We start from the raw sequence: 7,692 nt of genomic DNA on the forward strand, positions 1-7,692 counted from the left end.
GTGTGTGTGTGTGTGTGTGTGTGTGTGGTGGTCACAAGGGTGCCCTCACCTGCCAGGCTTTTTAGGGCTGGGATGTTTCCTTGCAACCCCCTGAAAGGGGGAGGGGAGACAAGTTGGTCAATGCTGGAGTGGTGTGCATCCATCTGCTAATATGTCAATGTTTCCGCCTGACTGAGGGGGGATGTTTGGGGCACGTGTGTAAGGATGACTAAAACATCCCAGAAGCATGACAAAGTAGAGGAAATTGTCCTTACCCAAACAGTGTTTGGGGCATATTGTATATATGCAGAGGGATATTCTGAGAAGCCACTTGGGGTAGGGATGAGAACCTCAAAGAGGGCAACCAGGCCAGAAGCTAATGGGCTGGTTACCCACATCCATCTACCCTAAATGGTTAGTTGTGCTGCTCCCACTTGACTTTCAGGGATCAACTTTAGCTGCTAAAGAATGGCTGTGTGACCAAATTTCAGCCAATGAGATGTGAGTAGAAGGGTCTTCTTGCTTCTGAAAAGAGACACAATGAAGAGCTCTTCATTGCCCTCTGGGGGTAAGTTATGTCTGATGTCTGGAGCTGTGGCAGCCATCTTGTGATCATGAAGTAGGCCATGCTAAGGAAAATATGCCCTGCTGGGTTTTGTACACACTTGAAGATATCCTTGAACTGACAAGTCAATGGACAAAGAGACTGCCCTACCCCTGGACATCTTGTTATTTGAGGTAATAAATGTCCTTGTTTAAAGCTTTGAGAGGGACTTTTTTTTTTCTTTGCAGCCAGAGGCTTCCTAATAGGTAAGTTTGAGTGACTGTAGCTGTTCCCTCTAAGGAGCATGGCTCTAGGTGACCAAGTGTAGGGCTGTTGTCAGCTCAGTGGGGTGAAGGCTAGTGCTGGATGGTATTCCCTGGGACATCCTTTCCTTGGAAGCCTTCCATCTCCTCTTCTGAGCGAACAAATATTGAAAGAATAGCACTGCACCTTACGTTCTAAGAGGGGCGTCCCAACTGTCCACTCCCCCCAACCCCTCCCCAGATACCTTACCTCACCTTAACACAAAGTTGGTTATCGAAAAGTTCCGACTACTTGTCCCAATTTCTAAAATCGCGGCATATAAAATGAAACTCAAGAGCAGTAAAATGATAAACTGCTTAATGAAGCCCAACTCCAGATTTGCATTTTCTGATGAAGACTTTTTAAAAGGTGGGCCCACGAACCGCTTTTTTACTTAGGGTTTCATCAAAACAGCTGCCTGCTCCTGACAGGGGTCAGAGCCGGCTTGGTCTGATCGCACTTGGGGCCACGGCCACGGCTGTTCTTACCAGGAGCAGCTCTGGAAGCACTTGTGGGCTGGGGCCGCCACCACTGCACTCCCTTCAATGTCCGGGGGAACTGTCATCGTTTCTCTGGCTGCGGGGCTGAGATCCCAGGGTGGAGCACCCAGGCCTTCCAGACTGCAACTCTTTGGGGACCAGCTCTGCCGTCGGTGCACCCACCCCCCCCCCCCCCCGGGCTTGGCACTGAGATGCCAACCACTCCCTCCCCCGCCCCGGAGCTCCCGCGATTCTTCCCTCCCTGACTATGGTTGCGGGGCAGGAGTTGGTCTCAGATGCAAGCTGAGCCAGGCAGGGTCCTGGGAACTTCGGATTGGGAGGAACAGACTCAGGTGTGAGGCGGCCTGAGAGAGAGACCGTCTGGTGCCCCAGAGGCCGGCTGAACCTCCTGCCTTTGGATTTCACAGGGTCTCCCTGGATCTTCCCAATAAGCCGTTCGCACATCTCTAAGTGGATCAAAATTTCTCTCAACCCAGCTGTTCCCGACTACGCCCAGGGAATGTTTGTTCTGCACGCCTGTGCTCTTCTGTTTCACCAGGATCCTTCCAGGGGCCTGGCATACACAGTGGGACCAACACAATGAAATTAGATCTGCCTCCCATTTACTGACACCTGGGACGGCCTAGTTACCTGGGGGGGGTGGGGTGGGTATGGTTTAAAATGCAGATTCCTGGGCCCTGGCTCCCGGAAATCTGGGTCAGTGGGTTGGGGCAGGACCCAGGAAGCTGCATTTTGAGTAGGAAACGGAATTTTAGGGCCATGCTTAGGAAATGCTAATTTAATCTTCAGAGAAACTTCTGAGGCAGTGTGGTAGCCAGCCCCCATGATGGGCCCTGATGATGCTTGCCTCCTGGTGTCCATGCCTTTGTGTTGTCCCCTCCCACACTGAATCATGACAAGCCTGTGTGGCCAAGGAAATACTGTGGGAGTGACAGTAGGGCTTACAGATCTGGGTCACGGAAGACACTGCAGCCTCTGCCTTGCTCTCTCTTGGCTGCCATGTTGTGGGGACACTCGAGCAGCCCTGACAGAGGAATGGAAGCCCTCAGCCAACAAGCCAGCACCAGCCTGCCGGTCATGGGAGGACACCATCTTGGAAGCAGATTTTCCAGCCCTGGAACAGCCTCAGGAGATTGCAGCCCCGTGGTTGGCAGCTTCATGGTACCCTCATGAGGGACCCAGGAGCCAGAACCACTCAGTTACACCACTCCTAAATTCCTGACCCAACAGAGATTGAGAGGTAAACGTTTACTGTTTTAAGCCACTAAGTTTTGGCATTGTTATGTGGTAAGAGTCAGCAAACACGGGTAGATATTATTATGATCTGGTCCATTTTACAGATAAGGAAACTGAGTCTCATTGAAGGACCCCAGATTACCTGATAGTGGAGAGTCAAACCCAGGCCAGGCTGAGTCCAAAGCTAGTGCTTTTAACAACTACACTCTGGGGGGCTGTAGATCACGGAACCAACGGTCTTATCCCTTCATTGTGGCAGATGGGAAAACTGACCTGGGGTGAGGAGTCACCTTGGCTAAGGTCACTCATGGTGCTGTTCCCTGCCCCTTCCCTACTGCCCTTGGGTTTACGGGGGTGACTTCAGCCTCCAGAGTGCCTGCAAAGGCAGCCCAGATTCTAGAGCAACATATACCCTGTGCCTTTAGCTATGGGGAGCCTGGCCTTTATTTCTATTTATTTATTTTTAAAAAAAGATTTTATTTATTCATTTGAGAGAGAGAGACAGAACACAAGCAGGGGGAGAGGCAGAGGGAGAGGGAGAAGCACTCCTGAGAGCCTGGCCTTCGGAATGATCTCTAGAATAGTGATGGGTTAATCAGCCAGGTGAGGTCTGGTTTTTTCACTCACCAGTAGGTGATGGGAGATGGGGCTGTTGGCCCAGTGCAGGAGCTTAACTAGGAGCCAAAGGAGGGCAGGAGTAGGAAGCAAGGACCATAGCGGACTGAGGGTCAGGGCCTATGGTAGAGGTGGGCCTGCTGCTCTCCTCTGGCTTGCCACCTCTCCAGGCAGATGGAGTCTCCTAACCTCCTAAGAATGTTGGTCTGACCATAGCAACCCCCTGCCTCACACCGTCCATGGCTCCCGGTACCCTCAGGAGAAAGGCTATTTCCCGCCATGGCTCAAGGATCTTCAGGATCTGACCCTCATCCTTCTTCCTTCCTCCACCCCACCTCAAATTCCAGCCTCTTTTGGACCTGTTTCTCCATATTCTTGTCCCTGCTTCTCTAACTCCTATAGTATTTCATGTGTCAGGTGACATGTCCTCTCCTCCAGGAAGCCTTCCTGGATCTCACTACTCATACTCTCATGGTTCCCCATGTTTCTGCCACTGGATCACTGAGCACACATAGGCACTCAATAAATACTTATTACCCAGACAGACAGTTACCAACTTTCCCCCAGCTCAGCTCTCTGCTCTCCCCTGTCCCCTGATCGAAACCTACCATCACCCTCCTCCAAGGCCTTCTCTGACTTCTTGTACCTTTCTGGTCTCTCCACTCCCCACTTGCCCGTGCTCCCTAGTTCAGCATTCCACATTTCTGTGTTTTTTACTGCATTTTCCACTCCAGATGGACAGCAGCTGCAGACAATGTCAACACCAAAGATGATGGCCCAGGATGGAGCTTTAGTTCCCAAAGGCGGGGGGGGGGGGGCACCTGCTTCCACAAGTTCTTAGGTGGCTTGTGTCAGATGCGGCTTCTTCTCTACTCCAGCCCCCACCTCCACCCTGGGGCCACATCCTGGGGATTTCTGCCTTCTGTTTTTCCAGAGCTGTGAACCCAGGGTCCAAAGGGCCAGTCCGTGGCTTTGTGTCATTTGAATCCCTACAACCACCTTATAAGGAAGGTTCCATTACTACCGCTTCCACTGTACAGCTTGGGAAACTGAGGCACAGAGCAGTTTAGGCGTTTACCCAGGGTCCTATGGCTCCAACAGGTGGGAGCCATTTGGCCATTCCCCTCTCCCTGAGCTCTTGACTCTCATCCTTCTCCTCTCCAACTCTGAGCAAAGGCCAGTCCTGCCTGAGATGTCACCCTTAAGGGCTAGCTTGGGACCTCCATGGACGGGGGCCTCTGGCCTTACACGATGCTGCTCTCCCTGCCTTGACAGGTGGCCATCCTGCTGGTTTGGAGTAATTAGTTATCCTAATGAAGGTAATTAATCATTTAATTCCCACTTTAAGGATGTGTGGAAGGTTTCCAGACAGAGAGGAAAGGTCTGTCTTGGGACACCATGCGGCCTTGGCTCACGGGTGAGTAATGTCACCTCAGGGACTCTCCTGACATTACTGGTCAAGAAAAAACCCTGTAGCCTGAAGCAGAGACTCAGCATCACGGGTTGAAAGAAACTGACCCCTGCTCGTGATAACAACAGGCAATGTTGAGCCCTGATGTGCCACACTGTCTAACATAATTTACGTGCATGATTATTCCTCATCATCACCTCCCGAGCTGGCGGCTGTGATACCCCTAATTTCTCAGACGGGGAAACCAAGGCCCGAGTTATACATCGTGGAAAGGGGCGATGCTCTGTTGGTTACTAGTAAGTCCGTCTTGGCCTTTTCCTATTGGGAGGCCGGGGACACCTGCTCCTCACTCCACTGAGGTGGGCACAGCTTGTAAACTGGGTGATCCTGGGGCCATGACCTGTGGCCACTGATTTGGGCAGGGCATGATCTCAGCCCCAGAGATTAACTTGCTTCCACCCTGCTGCACTGAGGAGAAAAATGGAATCTGATCCTTCCATTTTCCTTTGCCGGAGCCCAAAGCACAATCGCCAACAGAGATGTCCACAGGACCCAGGCAGGTGGCACAGGTGAGGACTGAGGCTCATCGCAGCCAAGTGTCCTCTCTAAAAGGGGGGGAGCTGCTGTCACATTGGAAGTGGGGTCCAGTGTGGCCAGATCTTATGGTTTTCAAGAAAAGCCGGTAATTAGGATTTTTAGGTGACACGCCCGCATATTTTAATGGTGGCAGATAATTTAAAAGCCAGTTTTTTTTTTGTTTTTTTTTTTTTATAAAACGTCTTGTAAAACACCTCTGAGGGTCAGCTCGGACCCCCAGTTTGCATCCCCAGCTCCAGAACAAAGCAAGCAGGACACCCAGACATTATTATACAATTCTGTATTGAGCGACGCGTTTACAGAACGTGTTCTTTTTAAAATTTTAAACAAAGTTCATCAATCTCTTATAGAAACGGTTTTGTGGGTTTTTGTTTTGTTTTTACCGTTATAGGACGTGAACCTGACAAAGTTGTTCATGGGTCTGCTAGCTTTAAGTACAACAGGATTTCCGTGTTCAAAAGACTATATGCTAAGTGCTTAATCAAATCCCGTCACACAAAAGCCAGATTTAGTCCTCTAAGATCTGTAGTCTGCGGGTGAGCCTGGATTTCAATGTTGTGTGGGTTTCAACAGTAGAAAGTGGTGTGTTCCCTCACGGTTGTCTTAATTGCGACCGGGCGGTGGTGGCTAAAAGGAGATGTTTCGTTTGTTCCAGATTTGATTACTCTGAAAATTGGTCACTGTTTCCTATTGTCAAAATATAAAAATACCTTCATCTGGATAAAAATGTATACAGTGGAAAACTCTTCAATGCATAGCCTGGGTGTGTGGAAAAGGATGTTTTCCTGCAGGGTTTGTGTTGTTCTTCGTTGATTGTGGAGACTGCAGCCTGGCCTGGGTGCATGAGAGTTGAGATTTCTGGAACAGCCCTCAATTGTCCCCTTCTGGTCACTGGATTTTGCCGGCCTCGTTTCAAAATGCTTGCTGCATCCTTGAAAGCCCTCAGCTACCTCCACCGGCACTAGACTGGCACCGATTAAGGCCACCTTTTCATCGTCATTCTGGATTCAGCTGGGGAGTCACCAATTCAGCCTTCCCACAGAGAGTTTGAGAAAGGAAAAGAAATAAAAACAGAAGAGAGAGAGTCAAAAATCAATATGGTGGCTCTTCCGTCCAAACTGGGAACTCTCCCACCAGAAACCCTGACGACGAAGATGCTAAAGGAAGGGCTTCTCTGAGTTGGGGGGATTGAGTCTTTGCTCCCCAGAAGGTCGTGTGTTGGAAGGCAGGGGGGCAGACTTAGAGATTGGGATACGGTGGTGATGCTGCGGTGCACTCAACCCTCTCACTTTGTTCTGTGTGGGCTTGGGAGTTGCAGATGCCTTCCAGAAACAGCACCTGGGTCAACTTGAGAGAGAAGATGGCAAGAAAGGGAGCTGGGGTCTCTAGTTGGAGGAATCTACTTCTTGGTGTGGCGTACTCGTGGGATGACCAACGCTGTCACTTTCTTAGAACACGGGGAGGGGGAGATGGCGGCCGCAGTCCTGCTCCGGAAAGCCAGTGGGAAGCTTCCTGGACCGTGGCCATGATTCAGGTGGGGGAACGGGGTCACTCTGGCTCGAGTGCTGCCCTCCAATCCCCTGACCCCTCGCCTGGCTTTCCGAAGGATCCAGAAACACATCTTGTCTACAGACGGACAGGCTGGGTGTCCAACCTCGGCGGCCCCCAGGTATCTGACGAGCGGGACCGGAAGCAGTTCTGTACTGTGTCACGTCTTGGGGAGGATGGCTGGCCGCAGCCCACACCCCTACAACGCTGTGACAAGGGCGCGGGACGTTCTGTGTTATCAAGGTTGCAAAACAGACCACCAGAATGAAACACATCCTCAACGGCGTCGAGGTTTCCATTTAGAGTCTTTTGGACTTTTTCTTTTCAGCACGGTTTCTGGAAGGGCAGTAGCAGTGTGCTGTGTCTCACAGACAGATATGGAAAAAAAACCGCAGTTCAAGGGTTATCTAAATTTTGGTCAGTCTTATAGTGTTTTGTGATGGCTTTGAACAATTGTCTTCTTTTAATCTCATCTAGTGGCAAAAACGACACAACTTCAGTGTATACTTCGCAACAGTTGTGACAGCATCCTGATTTTATAACTCTCTGTAATATCAAAACAGCATTGGCTGGGAATAAATTCCAAAGGATCCTTTATTAAAATATCTAAAAGAGGTCTATAAATATTTATTTTTCTAAAAGAGTTTGGAGTTTCCAGGTGAAAATGCGGTGCCACGTCGCTTCCGCCTCCCGCAGAGAGGCCGGGGTGGAGAAGAGGATGCTCCCGGGGGGGGGGGGGGCAAGGGGTGCCCCAAAGAAAAGGCAGTGGCTCTTGGCCCGCCTGCTCACTCACAACGTCATAGAACTAGGATTACAACAAAGAACGTAAACTGCATAACGCTGCTGTCCACATCTGGATGGTTGAGTTCCTTCCTTCCTTCCCCCGCCCCGTCTGGGAGAGTGAGTGAGAGGGGGAGAGCTGGCCCCCTGGGATGCCCCTTGCCCTCGTGCCCCTGCCT

The sequence above is a fragment of the Neomonachus schauinslandi genome, chromosome 14 (genome assembly GCF_002201575.2).
Source record: "Neomonachus schauinslandi chromosome 14, ASM220157v2, whole genome shotgun sequence".
Lineage (NCBI taxonomy): Eukaryota > Metazoa > Chordata > Mammalia > Carnivora > Phocidae > Neomonachus > Neomonachus schauinslandi.